Here is a 21,187-nt window from a genome sequence, read left to right as displayed (position 1 = left end):
CACCATTCTTGTTCAGTGTTTTTATTTTAGTGGACACATTTACAGAGACTTTGGCGAGTTCAAGAGATTTCTGCAGGTCCTTTGCCGTTACCCTAGGGTTCTTTTTCACCTCCTTCAGCATTGCACACTGCTCTCTTGCTGTGATCTTTGCAGGATGCCCACTCCTAGCAACAGTACTGAATTTCCTCCATTTGTACTGTAGACAATTTGTCTTACTGTGGATTGACCCAGGCCTTTAGAAATGCTTTTGTAGCCTTTTCTAGCTTTATGCAACTCTGCAATTCTTCTAAGGTTCTCTGCTATTTCTTTTGATCAGGGCATGGTTCACATGAACAGCTCTTTCTTGAGAAGAACAGACTCTGTCAGTAATCAATCTTTGTGTGCCTTTTTTGTATAGGGCAGAGCACCTCCAACCCACACCTCCAATCTCATCTCATGATTGGAACACCTGACTCCAATTAACTTTTGGAGAAGTAATTAGCCTAGAGGTTCACATACTTTTTCCAATCTAGATTGTGAATGTTTAAACGATGTGATCAGTACTACAAGAAGAAGTAAAATTGTTTATGTATTAGTTAAAGCAGATTGTGTTTGTCTATTATTGTGACTTTTCATATTTTTATGAGTAATTAATGCACATTAATTAATTCAGGTAATTCCAAAGGGTTCACACTTTTTCTTGCAACTGTATATATATATAATCTACTGTATATATCCCTAAATCCATAAGGTGCTTATGGGGAAGGATTCCTCTACATATGCTACTTTCATGTACTTCACTGACTGAATAGCTAATAAGCTATTTTCAAAATGATCTCATGCTGATCAGTTAGGCCAATGATGGCCAAATGCAGGCCTCAAGAACTAAGTGTATTTCAGGATTCTTGTTTCTATCTATTTTTATCTATGTCTCAACAAATGATTTTTTTTAATTGTCTGTTATGTACTTATAGGACACAATTAAATTAAAGTGCTGATTTATTTGTCCCGGTCTAATGGTATTAATTACTGGTTATAGATTATGTGATTGATACGTGGATCAATGTTTTGTTTAAATCCGGTTTAAATCCAGTTATGTACGATAGGTTTCAGTCTAAAATGACTCAAAACATCTGTTTGTGAAAGTTGAACAGACTAGTATGTGGTGTTGTTTTACAGACATTGAAAACAACTGAAAACATACCCAATAGCTGGCAAAAATATTACGTACAGTAACTGAGGCAAGCTGAGTATGAATATGTTAAGTGTTTAGGAAGGCATGAAGATGAAAAGAGCACAAATTCTGTTACATGTTATGAAATTTTGCTTAAGAAATCATAGATAATAGAGGAATAGATTTAAGAACTTCTATGAATCACATTTCTTTTACAGCAGCCTACAGTAGGTCTATGTACAGTATATAGTGCTTTTATTCCCTTTCTGTCATTATTTGTTGTTTTCCATTAACCCCAGTTATATTGATATGAACACTGATATGCAGCCAATCAAATAAACTTAATATATTTGTTTGTACACAGCACAAGATAGGTGTATTTCAGTGCTACATTTACTGTATACACTTATCAGTCACATTTTTTGCCTTTTACATTTAGTGAAGTAACAAGAGAATATTCCTAAATTAATCATAAAATGTGAGAAAAATTCACTGAAGTAATAATTATAAAATAAATGACATTGAAATTTTTTTAAAATATTTCCAAAGCATATTTATCAAGATTAACTCATTCAGTTTAAAAGATCCTGTTTATTCAGTTTCAAAGATCATGCAGCTGAAAGACATACGTTTATTTTCAATGTAGGCCTTAGAACCTTAAGGAAACACACAAATGCAAACTGGCCTTATTTTATCCACGTAAACGTAACTTATGGTCTATAATCTAACAGGCTAGTAAAGTAAATTTCACGGGTGAATATTCAATTTGGTTGACAGGTATTTATCAGATTTAAAGTGATGGTGATTGAAACAATGATATTCGCAAATTACTTTAGGACAATAAAAGTTTCTTAAACTTTTTTTATCAAAGACAGCACCTTTTTGAGGTTTGCACACTAGTAAGTAATGGGAAACATTTCAGGTAGATTAAATATTCATCTTTAAAAATTGTATTAGAAAGAATATGCATTTCAAATATGGCCAAAACTTACACCTGCACTCGTTTTAATTTGGTAAATTAATCAGGGACCTTTCCGTAATATAACGTATTTATCTAAGTGAACAAGAGAACAGCAAACTGTCAATGTCTCAAATGGTTCCATCATTCATCAGCAACTGTGTACATATACTGTATAGTACATGTATAAAAATAAGTCTGCAGGTCAACTATTTGTGCATCACTGTTAATTTATGAATGTTAGCATAAACCTTTACAAACTGTCCAAAAGTCCCCCAAATACCTCTTCAACCTCATGACACTTTTTTATATGACCTAGTTGCGTGAGATCAGCACTACTGAAACTCAAGATGTTTGCAAAAATCAACACTGTATTTTTAAGAAAATCCAAAACAGCGCTGTTTAGGCATTAGAGCAAATATCAAAACTCGAGGTGTACTGGAATGCTCACGGAAATCAGTCCACTGGGGTGATTTTTTTTCTTTTTAATTAGCTTTGATTGCGATCTAAGAAGCTTTATGGATACACACCACGTTGTCCATTCTGCTTGTATCATCATTGCAAACTCTTGCGCACCCCCTGGTGCTTGCTAGTCTCCAAAACTTCTTTGTGTTGCCTGCTTTGCAGATTGTCTTCCTTGTCTCTCTGGTTGCTCATTATTCAGAGACAGACGGATCTCAGGTCATCTGCAGCTGCAGCAAAGGAGAAGCAGGAAAGATGGCGATCATCCACTAGACCGGGCACACGCATGAGACACAAAACAACTTTTAGAAAGGTCTCTTTTCTGGACGAACTCGTAAGTAAAACGCGAATCCAAAACGTTAAGATCACTGCTTTATTAATGATCCATAAACAAGATGTTGTGGTTGAACGAAAAACCTGGAGAGCGTCTGTTTAATGAGCTGGAAAAAGCTGAAGGTTTTTTTTCTTTTTAGTTTAGGACCAGTCGTGGTGACTTGGAGAGAGCGAGAGCAATAGAAAGAAAGAAAGAGAAAGAAAGAAATGAAGAAAGCTCGTGTTGGCACCCAAACATGTAAAGCCAGCCAGAACGTGACCTCTTTCTTTTTTTCTACCACCCATTTATTTGTACGTGTTTTTTGGAAATCGAGACTCTAAACAGGACCTCACTAGAGCTTGCGTTGTGTACGAGTACCCGGGAGAGTTTTATTTAGGTAGGTCTGGTGAGGGATTTTGCATTCTCCCTCTCTTTTGATCGTTAGCTTGGAAGGAGAAGCCATTGCACGGATAGCTCTCCTCTCCCAGCACTAGTGTTTAAAAGAGCTGAGCCTCCATTAACGACTGTCTGGCATTGCTGCTGGTCCAAGTCCAGATACTCACTCAAAAAAGCTCTGTCCAGGTTTTTTGTTGATCCTATTGGCTTCCCTAACTCCGATTAAATTTAAACGGCTGGATTTTCTGTTTTTCCTAACGAGTGACTTGAAGCTTCCAGTTTTGAGGGGGTATTTCTTGAATTGCATTTGGCTTGTTTTTTTCTCCCTTTGCTGCTGCAAGCTGGGGTTTGGATGTCTGTGCTGACAGGGCTCTGAAGTCAGGTATGTCATTGTGGGCTTCACCATAAAATGGAGGAAAGCACAGCAGTCTCTTAGGAGAGACTGAAGTCAGAAATCCCCAACAAGAACAAAGGTTGACTTTGTTGTTTAGCTTATCAGTATGACTTTTGCTTGTGCAGGTTCCAGCCCAGGCACAAATAGAAGCTTGCAAGAGTGCTTTGTCTTGTGAAGTCATGGTTAAGTTTTTGCTTTACTGTGGACTTCACAAGAAAATGGAGGGCGGTAGAGCTTCCAGAAGCAGGACTGAAAAGGGATTGGGATCGACGGTGTGATGGAGGGAGACGAGACATGGATGAGACAGGAATTTTAATGCTTAATTATGCAGTAGCAGAACCCAGAAGTCCTTAGTGTTGTAGACAGAGAGAAAGCTGGTGGCCTTCAGAAGGTTTTGAAATATTTTAGTTTTACAGAGTATGAGTTCCTAAGCTGATGAGATGTTCCTTTGATGATGGCATTCTCAAATTAAGTGTGACTGATTGGCCTAGATGATAAAAGAAGGAAACAAAGACTAGGTGGTTTTCAAGTCTATGTTTTCCAAATGTGCTTTTTACAGAATATGCTACTCGAGACAAACTTTTGATCTTTTAACATCTTTGGCTATGGATTTAATTAGCACATTGGCTGTGAATTTGTGGTTGTGCATTCATAAACTCATTAGAGGCCCATAACAGTAGTGGTGTTCATTCACAAGGCATGTGGGACACCACAACAAATTAAAATATGTACAGAGGAGAACTTCATGAATTCATCGTATTTATATATAACTCACATGTTTTACATTTTCTTTAAAATATTTCTATTCTGTGTTACGACTAAGGAAAATAAAATATATTGCATTCGTATACAATTTACAAAAATCAACCAATAGCTTTGGTTTCCCAACATCTATAGTAGAAAGAAATCACTATTGGATATGTGTAATTTTGAATTTGAAATGTGTAATGCATGTGTGCCATTTTGACAATTATTTGACAATTCTTATGTTTGTCTAGTGTTAGAACTCATGGGAAGCTTGGAAAATTTACATAGAACAAAGGGAAGTTATTTTCTTTTTATAAAGGTTTATTTTTCACGTATCTTGAGTATTCTTTCATAATGCCTAATTTGAACATATAACATACTTTATCAGGAAATGGATATAAATAAATTAAAAAAATTAGATTGCTGCAGAATTCCAAATCTTCTGGTTTTATATTTCAACTTGATACATCTTTGGTACATTCAACACATGAATACTGCAATTATCCATATTATTTGAGAGGTTTTTATGGGCTACTTTAGTTTGGTGATTCCTACAAGAATGCAAGGAGAGAGATCTAGACAGCTAATCTTTTTGTGCAAAGCTGCTATGCTGTGAGCTATCAAAATGGTGGTATTTTATTTAATGGCCAAACTATTCTGTTTTATTATTTGATGGCTTAAATAGTTGATGGACTCAAATTATTTTTGTTGTGTTCTCCTTTTACAAAATCTTCCAGTTTGGTTCTTGATGACCACATTTTCTCAAGGATATAAAGAATTGAACACAAGATTTTCTTTAAAATATGGATATGAACATGATGATGCCATGCAACTATGTTTAAACATTGGTGTTCAGTAAAATTTTCCTTCCTCTCCCACATCTTCCACTTTGAATTCAGCTGGGCTTTCCATAATTAAAAAATAATTCTCCTTGGTTTTAAAACAACAATCACAATATTTGTTTATCAAGAATGTCTTCAAATAGTATTCCACAATCATATTTCAAAGTAGTTTGTATGATCCTAATTATGATTCATTTAACAATGCCTTTTCATAGGTTTTATTGTGGTGTTATGTTGGCTAGACCATCCTTACCCATTACATTTTGACCTTTACATGTTTGAAAATGCATAAAGTTGGACCTTCAAGATTGGGAGCATATTTACTTTTGTGCTTCTGAAATTGCAGCCATTTCTAGACCTATGAAATTGAAGTCCTGTTGTCTTCACCTGTTGTCTACAGCTAAGAGTTTTTTTTCTTGCTAGATTTTTAGATATCTTTTTGGTTGGAGGTCTACATAATGTAGAATATGTAAATGTTTTTTCTGTACAAATAGAATGCTTGGTTGTGATATACTCTATTTATGTGCTTTTTAGGGTTTTCTTCTAGGTTTGCATTTTATTTTTTTATATACTGCTGCTCACTTATTGTACCTGTTGTTCTCAATCCTATTAATGTGGAACCCAGTTTCAACTGATCTCTCAATCACTGGTCTTTAATTGATCTACTTGCTTGAGTGTTTTCTGCACTCAGTCTTTGATTTTAAAAAGTAATCCATTTAAAACTTATTTTTTCAAGAATTTCAAGATAAAGAACTATATGCATTCTTTCCTCACTTTACTTAAATCTGTGCATTTTTCTGTTTAGTTCTTAATAGGTGAACAGTTTATGATGCAGGCAGGAATGACAGTGTATCAAATTCTCCCCCATTTTTTTCTCTCCTTTATTCATCCAGTTTATTGCATTTCAGGTAGCACAGCTGAATGAGGGGAGTTCTGAAACAGATTTGTGCTGGTTTGATACCAATTACAAATGTCATTCAAATATATAAGAGATTAAATGAAACTTGAAAGTATGCCTCAGATTTAAAAAATCCAAATCAATTAGCCTGCAATTGAGAACTCATCTAGAACAAAAAAGCAGAAGAGACAGATCTTTTGTGACTATAACTGAGAACCTCTGTCTTCTGCAGTACAAACCTCAATATATTAGGTTTTCTATTTTTTTGTGATTTCAAGTATTTTGTCAAGAAAGAAAAAAGTGAGATTTAAGAATTTTGTTCCTCACGTGGTCCCAGGAAAAATGGAATGGAACCCGCAATTGCTTGATGATAAATTCAGCAAATGCATATACTGTAGGAGCAAAATATCAAAGATGTTAAATTACTTGCCACTATTAAAAGCAACATTAGGCTTTACATGCCAGAAAAAGGATTATTATCAACAAGAAAGCTATTGAGTGGTGGCCTTCATTCTCACCTTGATTTCTTCAAAGCAGATTTGCTCCGAATTTGTCCCATTTACTTATACAACAAGTATGGCTGACGGATAACATATCAATAACACTAATCCTAAGCATTTCAGATGCATGCTGAAAAACAGCATCATACTGTATGTCATTGTTAACTTTTTGCCAGCTACTTTAGAGAAAGAAAGTAAAATAAAAATACATGCAAATTTGGGTTATTTCAGTCCATTTATTCTTCGTGATTAGATTCTTTGGTCTTATTCTGCAATATGTACCACATTGTTCTAAAGTTCTGTGAGTCATTTTAATAAACCCAGACAAAGCACAGAGTGGAACATTCCAGTTGCCTTTTGTGTGCATGCTATCCATGGCCCCAGGTATTTCATGATCAGGCCACACCTACAACTACTTTAATCAGTTTGAGGTGCGTCACCCTTATAACACATCTTTCTGGGAATATTACAGAATGATAGAAAAAAATCGCCTAATTTTTCATTTTCTATATATCCATACAGACATCCGATGCTGCCCTGTCTTCTTTAATTCGCGATCTGACATGAATCTAATCCACTGCTGTTTGTGTTGTCAGTTCTTTTCACAAATGGTCCTGTTATTCTTTGTGAGCCCTGGACATACAGTATAGCCCTGTAATTTATATAAGCTGTTTTTAGATTAGTACTAGCTCTAGAAATATACATGAATACATGAAGGACTCGGCCACACCTTTGACAAATTTCAGCATTGTACACATTAAAATAAAATGTACTTGACAAATGTTTAAGTACTGAATTGTGCATCAGTTAGCCAATTATCTAATCCTTTAACCCCTAAAATGGTCACTGTGTATAAGCTGTATATTATTATGATTTAAGCAACTTCTTATAATAGCATTAAATATATATGGTCAAAGTTATGTGCTTTGTACAAAATGTATATATATTCATAGTATCCCAGTCTTGAATTCTAACTTTCCACATGTCAAATCTTGCGTATTGAATGACCTGCTTTTCCTGAATAATGACATTTTTATTTAGAATGACAAGAGGACTGGTAACTTTATTTTAGAATCAGTCACAGTCTCTTATTGATTATTAGTATTTATCGGACTGATTTCACTATTTGCACCATGTACTTAGCTATAGGCATGTAAAAACATTAATTATAATGTCAAGATTTTTTGTTGTCAAAAATAAGGAAATAAAAAAATATTACAAATGTATAGTCATATTGTTTTAGGAATATGTGCCATTGGTGCTCTGGGCATCAAGAAGTTAATCTCAGTTTGTCACTACTACATTAATTACTGTAATAAATGTATTTACTCTCTTTTTCAAATCTTTCAGTCCAGAGTAACATGATTGAAAACAATATTGCTTTCCAAAGCCCATTTCTTGCTTTGACAAAAGTTGTAAAATAATGAAGTGGATTATGACTTTTGATTGCATTAAGAAGAAAAGCCTAAAATAAAACAAAGTGAAAAAACTAACAAAGTACAGATTGAAAGCAATATTTTTGGGTTATATTCCACTAAATAATGTTCATGATGAATAATCTAACCTACAGTATATAGCAGATTATTAACTCAGTACCATTTTGTTGTGAAATTCAGATAACAGTCACTGAACGTCCATGATTTAAAAAATGGAATACTATAGGTTAGTCAGTTGCATTTCATTAATAGATAAGTTCTTCCTTGCTACATACAGCCTATTATTACAACTATATTTTCACTATTGCTTTGAAGACTGATTGTACGCATAATTGAGAAATATGTATTTGAATAAATAATAACATTTACTATGTGGCATGTATTGAGTTTCACCTGGAGAAGCACTTGAGAAAAATTTGTATTTACGTTTTACCCATACCTTTAGTTATGACAGACATTACCCTTTATGGCCTGTTAGGATTTGAAAGTCTTACAAGTACAAAAAGGCTATTAACTCTGAATTTTGGTTTCCAAGAGGATGAAGGGAAGATTTTCAATGAGCATTGACATTAGATTGGAGAACTGAGATGGACATTGACCAGAGTTTAGCTCCTAAAGAGCAGTGGCCTAAAGTGAGCACTTCTTACTTTTTTACACAGAAAAAGTCACGCCATAAAGGATTTAAGTAAAATACCCCATTTTTTTAAGGAAGACAAAAAGTGAATACAAGCAGGATTGAACTCAAGCAGTGATGAGTGAACTTGGGCCAAAATGAAAAGAATATATGGGAAATTGAAGGGCCTTTACACTTCAAGCTGTTTTTATGAAAAGTGATGGAAATTCATACCTCTGAACACTCATCACTTACTATCAAATAAAACAACTTGCATTTCTTTCCCTAGTCATTAGCTTTAATACAATTGCCATCAAGAAGCAAATGCTTAGTAGGAGAGCAGAAGAAATACCTGCTATGTTTCAATATGAATCCAGGAAGCACCATGTTGCCTTTATACCATACCGTATGGTAATTTTGTACTACACACAATGTCTGACTCCTACGTGAATAAAATAACCAGGTAGGTGTCCAAGCAAACATCTGTACTTTAAAGCAGGGATTCTTGATCTTGGACCTCATGACTTCAGTGTTTGCTGGTCTCAAACCAGCTAAGCTTTTAGTAAATTAGGAGGTTTAATTAGGAGCTTTAATTGAACTACTTGTTAAGTTGGGAAAGAAAAAAAACAGACACTGGTGTCATAAAAAGGGAAATTTGTTCAGAGATTGTACAAGGTCCTATCAGACCTTTGGGATGAACATAGATGCTGTTGTAAATGGAGTGGTATTAACTGGCGAATACCAATATTCAAAAGCAATGTTCTTTAAGCAAAAGGGTGTTTCATCATTTACTGTGGTTTGCTACATTAATTTTTTTAATGAAGGGAGGGTAGTATGGACAAAGTGCTGGTGTGTGCTCTGTGTAAGACTAATATTTTGAGACTTCCTTAAAAGCATGTTCCAACTAATGGATGTCATTTAGAATGAATGTGGCAGTGGTTACAAACACAAACAGAGTTCTGTGGAGTACAATGATAAGCCACATTTGCATTGCTTTTGTGGCTTCTTTCATGCATGGTTCCAACCCAGGAGTCACGTTTTTAAAGACTTGAGTTAGACTTGATTGGGAGAGCTTTGCCCTTTGTTGAAAGTAGCAATGAGAACATAGGGATACCAGTGCCTGTTGTGCCTGATGTCATTAAATTTTTCTTTCACCCAAGCTCTCACTAACATAGTTGGTCTAATTAACTGAATAATTGTAAAATTTGCCATAATTTAATGGCTCTGAGATTTTTGTAGGTACCTGCACCTTTTATTAAGTGAATGTTTTCAGTAAACTTGTAACTCAAATGCAAGAGATTTTAAGAATTATTCTATATATGTTTTAAGAAAATTATTTGGTTGTTTAAATACCTTCCCTGGTTGTAACAAGAAATAGAAGAAACTAGACTTTTCTAGGAATGAGTTTGACATTCCCGCTCTAGCCAAATAAGTGTGAAAGGGCCTTTAGATGGAAAGAATGCACACGCTTCCATTTATAAATCGATCTACTTAAATTTTCAGTAAATAGTTACAGAATGCCTTAAAACTGCTGAAGGATTCAGCCTGCAATGTATTGTAAGAAAATAGCTGGGGATAGCTATTTTTCAAGCAGCTTCATTTTTTGGCAATGGGAATCTTAAAATCTTTACAAAAATACAAAACAAAAAGAAAAGTAGACTGATTAAGGTAGTGGTCGTATATTGGTTCTGTCATTTCAGCATTTGAGCTAGCATTTCACCTTTGTGCAGTTATTTAATGTACAAAAAAGTATCTTGCAAAAAAATGGTGTTTGCAATCTTTTATAAAAATGTTTATAGGATTTATTAAAAAAGTTAAGTCACACACTTTAGTGATGGTGAACACTTACCTTTATGCTAGTTTTTTTTTCTGCCACTCCGAAGATAACTTAAAATAGAGTCTACAAAGCAGCAGGTTTAGTCTCAGAAGAAAGAAAATGGTGTAAAAAATGATGGTTTTCTGGTTTTTAGATTGATGGAATCTGAATGCTTTGCTGTGGAAAGAAATATTCAAGAGGCTTCCCTGAAAAAAATGCATTTCGTGATCACATTTATGGACCTTTTGTGCAGCAGGAAAATAGTGTCCAGGCCACAGTGGAAAATATTCCATAAAAGTCAGATCTCTCAAGGCTTTAACACAGGCAACAGTTCCTTTTTTCTGGAAAGGATTTTGTAGTTTCCCTTGGATTAAAATGGGATGCAATCAATAACAGCTGGAAAATACTAACTTAAATTGACATTGTTTTGAATGTAAATGTAATGGTTTGTCCTACACATGACTTACATAAATGAGGTAGCAGCAGTGATTGATGAAGTGTAAACAGGTTTGCATGAACGTATGAATTTGTGAATACTCGTTAATGATGGGATAGAAGCTAATTCATTATAAATGCTTTATACGGAAGCAACTCAAGACAATATGCTTTAGTACCTTTATTTTGACTGTGGCAGTGGAGAAGGAGAAATGCTTCTAGCAGTCATGTCAAACTTGCATTTGGTCTGTTTATCAAAATATAATACAGTACTGCTAATCTGAGATTGATTTTAACAGCACAGGTCAGGTCCTGGAGAAGTACTGATTGGGAATCAGATCTTTTCACCATTGTTATAAGTACTTAGTCTGTAGTCTGTTACAGAAGTGTGGACAACATCTAGATTACGCAAAAGGGTTTTCATATTCACACGGCTGTATGAATATTTCCCATTTGATATGTTAAGACGTAACTTAAGGCATGCTGAGAAGCAATTAATTAAAGTGATTTTAAAAGGCTTTTATATATTTTTTTATTATTTTATTACAACTAGCTGTATAGATGTAATTCATGTATTCTGTAGCTATCTGAGCTGTTTTAATCTGAATATATAGTAATGCCTTAATGTAGCACTGCTGATCAATTTTTGTGGCAATGTGCTTTGGCCAAAAAAACAATGGTGAACATTTTGCTCTCTAGGCAGAGTGTCAATAAAGCTTTTCTGCTTGTGTAATCTACAAAGATAAAGCCACCAACATAAATTCAATGAGTGAGGATAACGAGCAAAGTGGATGCCATCTACCAGCACATTTCAGCCACAATAAAACAAACAAAATTTTGCTTTGAATTACTCAGTTGTGGAACTGTAGAAAAGTTCAGAACTCTTCGGAGAATTTCGAGACCGCTTAATCCTGACAGGTGCTCTTTGAAAATGAACAGGAATGATCTTGTTGCAGAGATCTACAGTTCCAGTCAGTGAGGTTCACTTCTATCTGAGGTTGATTAAATATTTAAGGACCTGGATGAAGGTTTTACTGGTAAGTTAATATTAATGGATTTCTCATCTTTCCACTACAACTGGTGTTATTGCAGAAGGCTGTTTTTTTCTAACTTGGCAAGTAATTTTTTTTTTGCTGAGTTCTTTGACAAGTCTTTTGGTTTTAGCAACAGTATTCATATCTTCATATTTTATAGTCTTGCATTCAGATTCCATCAAATAAAGCATTTTTCTATTTCTGTGTTTGACAGAAGTATTCAATGTGAACTGATTGTCTATCAAACTAAAACATACGTCTGTTGGTTTCAATGAAGTGTAAAGCTAAACAAATGCTATTTTATAAAGAATGAAAACATTTTTTCCTCACTAAGTCAACAAATGCAAATGTCACACAGGGATTCTAGCTTAATCTCAAAAGAGATCCAGGTGCATGTGTGCCTTGTTATTCTTTCATTCAGGGTCAACTCAACCAAGCTTGTAACCATCTCAAAATTAAATAAATTTTAAGGAAGCTTATTAAATAAGTTATGAAAATCTTATTTTTAAAGATTTATTTAAAGATTGAGGTGTGTTTTATTTAAATCTTTAATTTAAAAAGGATGCACTTTGGGACTTATCACATTTTTTTAGCTTTCATGGCTGCCCTAAAATACGCATTGTTGAGATAAAAAAATATGATAGCTTGACCCCAAAGTGAAGAGCTCTTCACTTCTGGGAAGTTTTGGAATTCAAAAATATAAAAAAAAAATTGAGGGTCATTGCCACTGGAATTTGGTCTGGCACAGAGATATGATTTCTAAAATGGATGAGACAATGTAAAAGATGCCACACCAAATATATAGTTTGAATTTAGGTGAAACAAAATCTCTTTGCTCAGCAGACTCTTAAGAGGTGATACAGTACAATTGTACAGGAATGCAATGGTACTCATCCATGAAAAACTGTATACAAAAATGCAGACATTGCTGTATATTGAAGAGAAAGACTTTGCACTAATATGGAAATCTTGTAGAAACCTGCCACTCTTTATTTTTTTTCCACTAAACGATTGATACCTTTATCATTCACCTTCAAGTTGTTTTGTTGATCTATCCATGTGATTCAATACATAATCTCCCAAGCAGAAACCCATTAAGTGGGTTGCTTTTTCAAAAGAGAAACTGCATTGCCCCCTAAAACAACATGTTTAGAGAGATGAGATAATGCATCGTTTCTTAAAGAAATATTCCCAGCGGGAACAGACTTCCTGTCCACTTTCCAAAAGAGTCTTTGCATTCTCCATTTTTTTCTGTTTTCTCCTGCTTTTGCACGTACTCTTAGAACACATCAGATGATCTTTAACCATTATTTGACGGACACCAATTCCAAGTAACCTGGAATTTTAATGGGAGGCAACCAGCAGGAAGCCATCAAAATATTTGAAAGTTTTTGTGTCATCTGTGCATATGCTCATTTACACTGAAACCCTATTACACCATTTGTTTTGGGGTTTTTTTGTTGTTGTATGAAGCTGGAGCAGCCTCCTGCACCATCAGATATAAATGAGAATATTTAGATGGATTGCAGCTTTTTTCATCTCATTTGAAATGTCATTTTTTCTAATTCTTTTTTTTATATTACAAATAGTAAACCTTAAATTAATTGCATTTTAAATTCCTGCAGTGTTTTTTTTAAGACTGTCTTATACTGTTTTGCTTTGGTGTTAGTAAAGGAAATATTCAACTGTAATGCAAAAGTTTCATTAAAACATCAACTCATTCAACCAGTCTGCAATAGGTCCCTTTACAATAGTTTGTTACAGAGTTCTTTACAGAATTATAAAGCAGTTGACCTGGGATCCCAGGTCTGATAGTTACCCTCCTCTAGGCAATGAGTTTAACATACATTATTTTTCATCATGGGCAGTCTCTGCAATATCAAGGGTTGGTATCTCCCTTCCTTCATCATTTATCACATCAGTGTCATCTGGGTGCAGTAGCTAAAGTCTCCAGGGTCTGCAGTTTTAGACCAGTCTTTGGTTTGATCTAGCTTTCCAGATGTTACAGGCTGTCAGGACATGTATAAGTACCTCATAAGATCTCATAAGTGTCTGCTTGGTGTTTACTAGGAATAGCACTAGTCTAGACTGGAAATGGGCTTCAGTCATTCCTGTTAGGATTAACTTTTATGTATAGTTTTTAGTTACTCAATTTTAAAATTTTGCTTATAGCTTTATAATTGCTAATAACTGTATAATTGCAGAGAAATCTTTGGGCAGTTAAAATTAAGAAAAAATACAAAGTGTTTACTGCAAAATCCTATTTTCTGAAAAATATAAATCAAAGTAGTGATCTAGTTTTGCAGTATAATATTTTCAATATAATATTTTCTGACGTGCCTAAAATTTAAAGTATCATACTTTGGCAGATATATTTAGGCAACCTTACTTGACTAGTAAGGACCTTATGTGTACATGCTTTGCTTCCTTTACAGCTTGCAGTCTTGTTTTTGTATTTTGGAACAAGTTCCTGGCACCTTTCCAGAGGTATATTTGCCCACTCTATAATGCATACTGCTTTGAGTTCTGCAATCAACATTGGTTTCCTTTTTGCAACAGCAGCATTCAAGGCAGTCTGCACCATCTTGATGCGATTCAGGTCTAAAATTGATATGTTTCTGCATTTTTGCTGTATCGACTTCATGAAATGGTTGGGCTCATTATCCTGCTTGAATATAAGCTTCACTTCAGTAAACTCTCTAGTGCTGGGAGAGCACTGAGAGTGCAGCACTGGTTGACATTTTGCAGCATTTGGTGGCCCTTCTCAAATACCAAAAAGTCATCAGCTGTTGACATAGAAGAACAAGCTTGCATATTTACAGAGCCTTCACCATGTTGAACACTGGGCATGAGGAACTTTCCTTTCAATTTCTCTTTTTTCCTATAAATATATTTCCTTTCTTGCTGAGAGAAAATGGAGAAAAGATTTTTTTCATAAAATTACCAGGTTCATACACTTTCTTGTGTGTATTTCTTTTATAGAAAGGTATTTTACATTAGCTTATATTCACATACACTACCAGTCAAAAGTTGTAGTACACCTGCTTGAACCCAGGTTTTTCATGATTATCTGTGCTTTAAACTGTATAAACATGTCTATAAACACTTAATATTTAATAACATGATATGTGTACTTATCTTAAGTGACTGCATTCAAAATGTTAATTTTTCACTTTCAATAAAATGAACACCCAAAGCAGGCAGATTTCAGTCTGAAGCCCAGGTTAGTTAAAAGTCAGAAATGTGTATAACATGGTGTTAGAACACTAAAAGAAGTTTAAAATTGTCTTTTTTAGATGTTCTCACAGTTAACTAGCATTACCTCATTAAACTTTTGTCACCAATTATTGGTAAACAGGTGAGAGCCCACGATTACTATAAATACAGGGAGCATGGGCAAAAGTTTGTAATTCCTAAATGAGCATGGCAAATTTTGCTCGGTTAAGCAAGGAAAAAAGAGAGTCTATAGTTACTTTAAGAAATGAAAGTCAATCTTTAAGACACATTGTGAGAACTTTTTTTTGCAAGTTTCAGTAACCGCTGTGGCCAAGACTATCAAACGATATAAAGAAATGGGCACTCATGAGGACTGAAAAAGCTCAGCCAGGTCAAAGGTGACCAAAATTGGAGAATATGTTCCTTAGAGTCACAAGTCTGTGAAACTGGTGACTGACTGCCCCTTAATTATGAGCTGAGATCAATGCAACCAGAAGTACAGATGTTTCAACATCAACTGTTTGGAGGAGGTTACGTGAAGCTGGCCTACCAGGAAGAATTGCTGCAAAGAAACCATTGTTAAGAGTGCAGAATAAGAGGAAGAGACTTGCCTGGGCCACAAAACACAGAAACTGGACCTTTCAGGCCAGCTTCAGTACTCATGAGTGCCAGTTTCTTCATATCATTTGATAGTCTTGTAAATTTCACTTGTAAATTTTTTTAAATTTGTCTTAAAGATTGACCTTCATTTCTTAAGGTAATTATAGACTGTCTTTTTTCCTTGTTTAACTGAGGGAATTTCGCCATGTTCATTCAGGAATTACTAATGATTGCACATGCTCCCTATATTTATAGTAATTGTGGACCCTCACCTGTTTACCAATAATTGGTGACAAAAGGTAAATGAGGTAATACTAGTTAACTGTGATCTAACATCTAACAAAGACAATTTTAAACTTCTTTTAGTGTTTTAACACCATGTTATACACATTTCTGACTTTTAACTAACCTGGGCTACAGACTGAAATCTGCCTGCTTTTGGTGTTCATTTTATTGAAAATGAAAAATTAACAGTTTGAATGCAGTTCACTTAAGATCATTAGTACACATATCGTGTAATTAAATATTAAGTGTTTATAGACAGGTTTACACAGTTTAAAGCACAGATAATCATGAAAAATGTGGTTTCAAGCAGGTGCACTCAAACTTTTGACTGATACTGTAAATAAAACTTAATGAAATGGTCATGGAATTCCTCAGGAAACAATTAGAACTCTTCTCTTGATTCTTTTTGGGTTATCCATCTTAAGAAATGTGTTAGGAGGAAATTGATTTGTGCAGGAGATTTCCACTGATCCATTACACATGGATATATTTGCATCAGGGATATATCAGCATGCAGTCGTTGGACTTCCATGTTGCTGCAAGTGTACAGGCATCAGTTGCTCCTTGTAGGTAGAAGTTGAATACCGGGAAATGAAGTTGTTTTGGAAAAATAAAAATGCCTTTGAAAATAATAAAGATATTGCATAATGTAAGGACAAATGAAAATAAGTTCTGTATTTTATCTTATTTATAGATTTATTCCATATGAATTACAGTCCAGTAGCATATAGTGACAAAAATATTTACACAAACTACACATTTGTTCTTCTGCTGCAGTGTGCATGTTTTTGAGGTTTGGATGAGTTAACATTTCTTATGTGAAATATTCTGCATTTTAGGATGTAAGCATCTCGCATTCAAATTGGTGTTTCCTGGCTGCCATGGCCTCCTTCAGATTTAACTAAAACATTTCAATTGAATTTAAGCTAGATATTTACAGTAGTCAAACCCACACTTAGATGGCTTTCCTTTTAAAAAAATGACTTGGTGTTGTGCATGTAATTATTGTTGAAGTATGTGAAGAGTTTTCCTGGTAAGAAAGAGTTTAGTGTGTAGATTTTTGAATTTGTCCAGTACTGTGATTCTTAGTTGCATTTGATTTACTCTTGCAGAAGATTCAACATTTGAAGAGATATGCAGTCCTGTATTATGATGAAACCAATATTGTATTTAGCAGTAAGTTCAGTGATCATTTCCTGTTAAGATGTATGATTTTGTACCTTATGAAATTTGGTCAGTGCTTTGACATCATTCCGGTTTGATGAATCAGAAATGGAATTATCAAATAATTTCGTAATACATACTGCATGCATTTAACTTTTCATTGTTTTTCTTGGAGCTTTTCCTAAGTCTATTAATAACATGTCTCAAATGTTTGTGTCATTATACAATAATTTATTAATGGTGCCCAACACCGCATGTAGAAGGGTTTCATTGACTCTTTGAACACTTTTATTCTGCTTTTAAAACATTAACTTGGACTTAATTGGTCAAGACCAATTAATGTCTTTTAAATTAATTTCATGTTTTAATGTCTTCCTAGTATTTGGTTTGCTGAGCCTCAGTGAGCTTTTTCCAGTAGCCTCCAGATTAATGTCGATGGAATGATCCACCTTAGTTTCCAGTTGAAAAGATGTTATATGTTTTGTCAGAACTTATGTATCTTCTTCACAATTATGACTCTATAGAGCTTGTTCCTGTTAACTGGTCTGTCATTGTGGCTCACTAGGTTTCTTAGGTGTCCGAGGTCATGAAGGATCTTAAATATGCATCTGATTGTTTGCCTCCTCTTTCGGAGTGTTATACAAAATTAATCAAGTGTCTGCATTACCATCTATGAAGTTTAACTGAACAGAACCACCAACTGCTATTTACAGTACCAGTCAAAAGTTTGAGTACACCTCCTTGAACCCAGATTTTTCATGATTATCTGTGCTTTAAACTGTATAAACTTGTCTATAAATACTTAATATTTAATTACATGATATGTTTACTTATAATCTTAAGGGACATGCAATGAAAATGTTAATTTTTCATTTTCAATAAAATGAAAACCCAAAGTAAGCAGATTTCAATTTTAAAGAAGTTTAAAATTGTCTTGTTAGAATTAACTGTGATTGTTCTCACAGTTAACTAGTATTACCTCATTTACCATTCGTCACCAATTATTGGTAAACAGGTGAGGGTCCACAATTACTATAAATATTGGGAGCATGTGCAAAAGTTCCTGAATGAACATGGCAAAATTTGCTCAGTTAAGCAAGGAAAAAATACATTTTTTAAAACATTTCTTAAAGACATTACTTTAAGAAATGAAAGTCAATCTTTAAGACAAATTGCAAGAACTTTGCAAGTGTCAGTAACTGCTGTGGCCAAGGCTATCAAACGATATGAAACTGTGAGATATTAACTGTGAGAAGATCTAACAAAGACAATTTTAAACTTATTTTAGTGTTTTAACACCATGTTATACACATTTCTGACTTTTAACTATCCTGGGCTTCAGACTGAAATCTGCTTGCTTTATTGAAAATGAAAAATTAACATTTTGAATGCAGTTCACTTAAGATTATAAGTACACATAACATGTAATTAAATATTAAGTTTTATAGACAAGTTTATACAGTTTAAAGTACAGGTATAATCAAGAAAAAACTGGTTTCAAACAAGTGTACTCAAATTTTTGACTGGTACTGTAGTTAAATACTCTTGGTTTCTCCCTCTTCTGTCACCACAAATAAATCTAGCCTTCAGTCAGTGATGAATCTTCCAAGGAGGTTTTTTATCTTTTTGTCAGAAGGTTTTTGTGGATCTGAATGTTGTATCTTTCCTCTTGGATCTTCAGATCCTACACATAAATAATTGGACATAAAAGTGCAAATATAAACATTTGATCTGTATTTCTGAAAAATGCATTCTTGCTTTTAACACTGGTCATATCTTCTGTCTTTTTACTGTATAGGGTTTTCCGATTTTGGTATTAGATTCCAAATTAAATTGGTATTACTGGAACACAATCTGGGGAAAGGAGTTTTAGGAGATGGGTTTTCCTTGAATTCTTTAGTAAAGTTAACCTTAGTGAAGTATAAAGTCAGCAGGGCTCATATCAGGTGATTTGCCAAGGCACAATGGAATTGTGATGTCTTACCTTTGCATTTTGCATTGGGAGAGCTACATCACCATCTACCCTAAAAAAGAACTGCTTTATTGTGTAAAATTAAATTATTTTTACCAATGTGGAGTCTTAGCTTGGGCAATACATCAGATAGACTTTTGAAATGGACTACACCATGTCCATAGTAATGGAAAATGACATTGTAACTAGATAGGACACAGTGCTTTTCTACCACATTCTTTAGGGTTTTTATGGAGTATAGGCCTATGTTAACGTGATGTGGTCCCATCCTAAATCAAACCAAGCCCTTGTAAACAATGTACAGGTAACTGATAAAGTAAAAGAAACATGAGGTAGGAATACATAGTATTTTGAAAGCAGGTGCTTCCACATAGGTGTGGTTCCTAAGTTAATTAAGCTATTAACATCCCATCATGCTTAGGGGCATGTATAAAAATACTGGGCAGGCCTAGTTGCCCATTATTTCAACAACCATTACTAGAAGAAGACAATACAGTGACTTTGAGAGAGTGGTGGTCTTTAAAGCACGTTTGGCAGGAGCTTCAGTGGTAAAGACTGCTCAAGTTGCTGCTGGTTCACTAGGAACAATGGCTAAGGCGATGTTGGCATGGAAGTCTGAGGGAAAGACTTCTTCAACTGGAAAAAAAAGTGCATACTTCACCACCTTGATGTCCATGTATTGGTTTGAGATGCAAAGCAAAACTGACAAGCAACACTGAATCAGTTGTCTGCAAATGTCAATCTAAGGCATAAACAGGCAGTCTAATCAAGAACATAAAGTGCATAAATTCCTTATTGCATCTAAAAATGCACACTATTAAGACACTTTATGTTGGTGTGTCCTTTATTTTGACAGTTACAGTACCTGTATGTTAGGATAGGCAAGTGGACATGTTATTTCAGGACGTATCTTACTGTTCAACAGCAAACATGTCATTTGAAAGTTGCTCTCAGTTTACTGCTAGAAAAAGTTACAGTATATCAGCTAATGTATATTAGAGATTTGAGTTGATAAGATAGAAATGTGAGCATGTGTTTTTAATAATGATAATATAGTTCAGGTGGGTAGATAATATAGCAAATGCAAGAAAATTTTAAAATGAGCAGTTCTCCAGTTCAGATGGAAAATGAAAAGCTGAGCGTCATAATGTCAGAATGTACTTATAGATACCTGGAATGATATATTTATTCTTGGTTGAGCATGTTCTTGTTTTCATCTGTATTTTAGTGATTAAATGTAGAGTGTTTATGCAGTACAGAAGTTAAATCATTTTTTAGCTTGTATTGCTAACAATTATTTTGATTACTTATCAAACATCATTGATAAGCTACCTATTTATGATGGTTTTTCTTTGCTTTTATTGTAGATTATTCTTAATCATGCCTTATTTTCTTTTGAAGTGTGATTAATAAATACAAGTATATTATATTAATAAATAAGTTCATGTGTGCTTTCTTTATACCTGCCAAATGGTTATATCATTCTGTCTCAACGTCTGATGTACAAGAAGATGTAGGCTAATGAGAGCAGATATGATAGATTCAGTTGATGGGCACAGACGGTCAGTAGCCTAATTTAAATTTTATATTGTTGAGAGTTAGGTTTCTGATAAATTCCTCAAGGCTTAGGAAACTGGCTGAGATCATAAATATTTATTTGATGGTGTGGGTATTAGACCTGTGGGATATAAAGGACATTTGGAACTCCTGGGTTTCTCTTTATATAAGGTGGTATAACAGTATAATTTGATGTTTATTATATTTTTTCCATGTTGTTTTCTAGGGAAACACACGAGGATGGAAAAGAGCATTTTGTTTCCATGTCCTTGAGTTTTTTAAAACCTTATGAATTGGTCTTAATGTGAAGTATTTTTAACTGATGTTTTCTGCATCTGCGTCAGGAAACAATTACTTTAATTCAGTTTGTGAGAACATAGGAGGTTGCAAATGAGA

General features: G+C 34.3%; 1 protein-coding gene across 2 annotated transcripts in view; it reads left to right on the top strand.

Moving 5' to 3' along the window:
* The first annotated feature begins 2,612 nt into the window (after positions 1–2,612).
* The window catches only part of znf462 (zinc finger protein 462), a 100,329-nt gene continuing 81,754 nt past the window's right edge, over positions 2,613–21,187 (top strand). For both annotated transcript variants that reach the window (XM_088910443.1, XM_088910442.1), the window contains exon 1: positions 2,613–2,907. The gene's annotated coding sequence lies outside the window, so the exon portion shown is untranslated. The remainder of the gene's footprint in view (positions 2,908–21,187) is intronic.

The sequence above is a fragment of the Atractosteus spatula genome, chromosome 3 (genome assembly GCF_055471065.1).
Source record: "Atractosteus spatula isolate fAtrSpa1 chromosome 3, fAtrSpa1.hap1, whole genome shotgun sequence".
Lineage (NCBI taxonomy): Eukaryota > Metazoa > Chordata > Actinopteri > Semionotiformes > Lepisosteidae > Atractosteus > Atractosteus spatula.
This window is presented reverse-complemented; position numbering and strand designations above follow the sequence as displayed.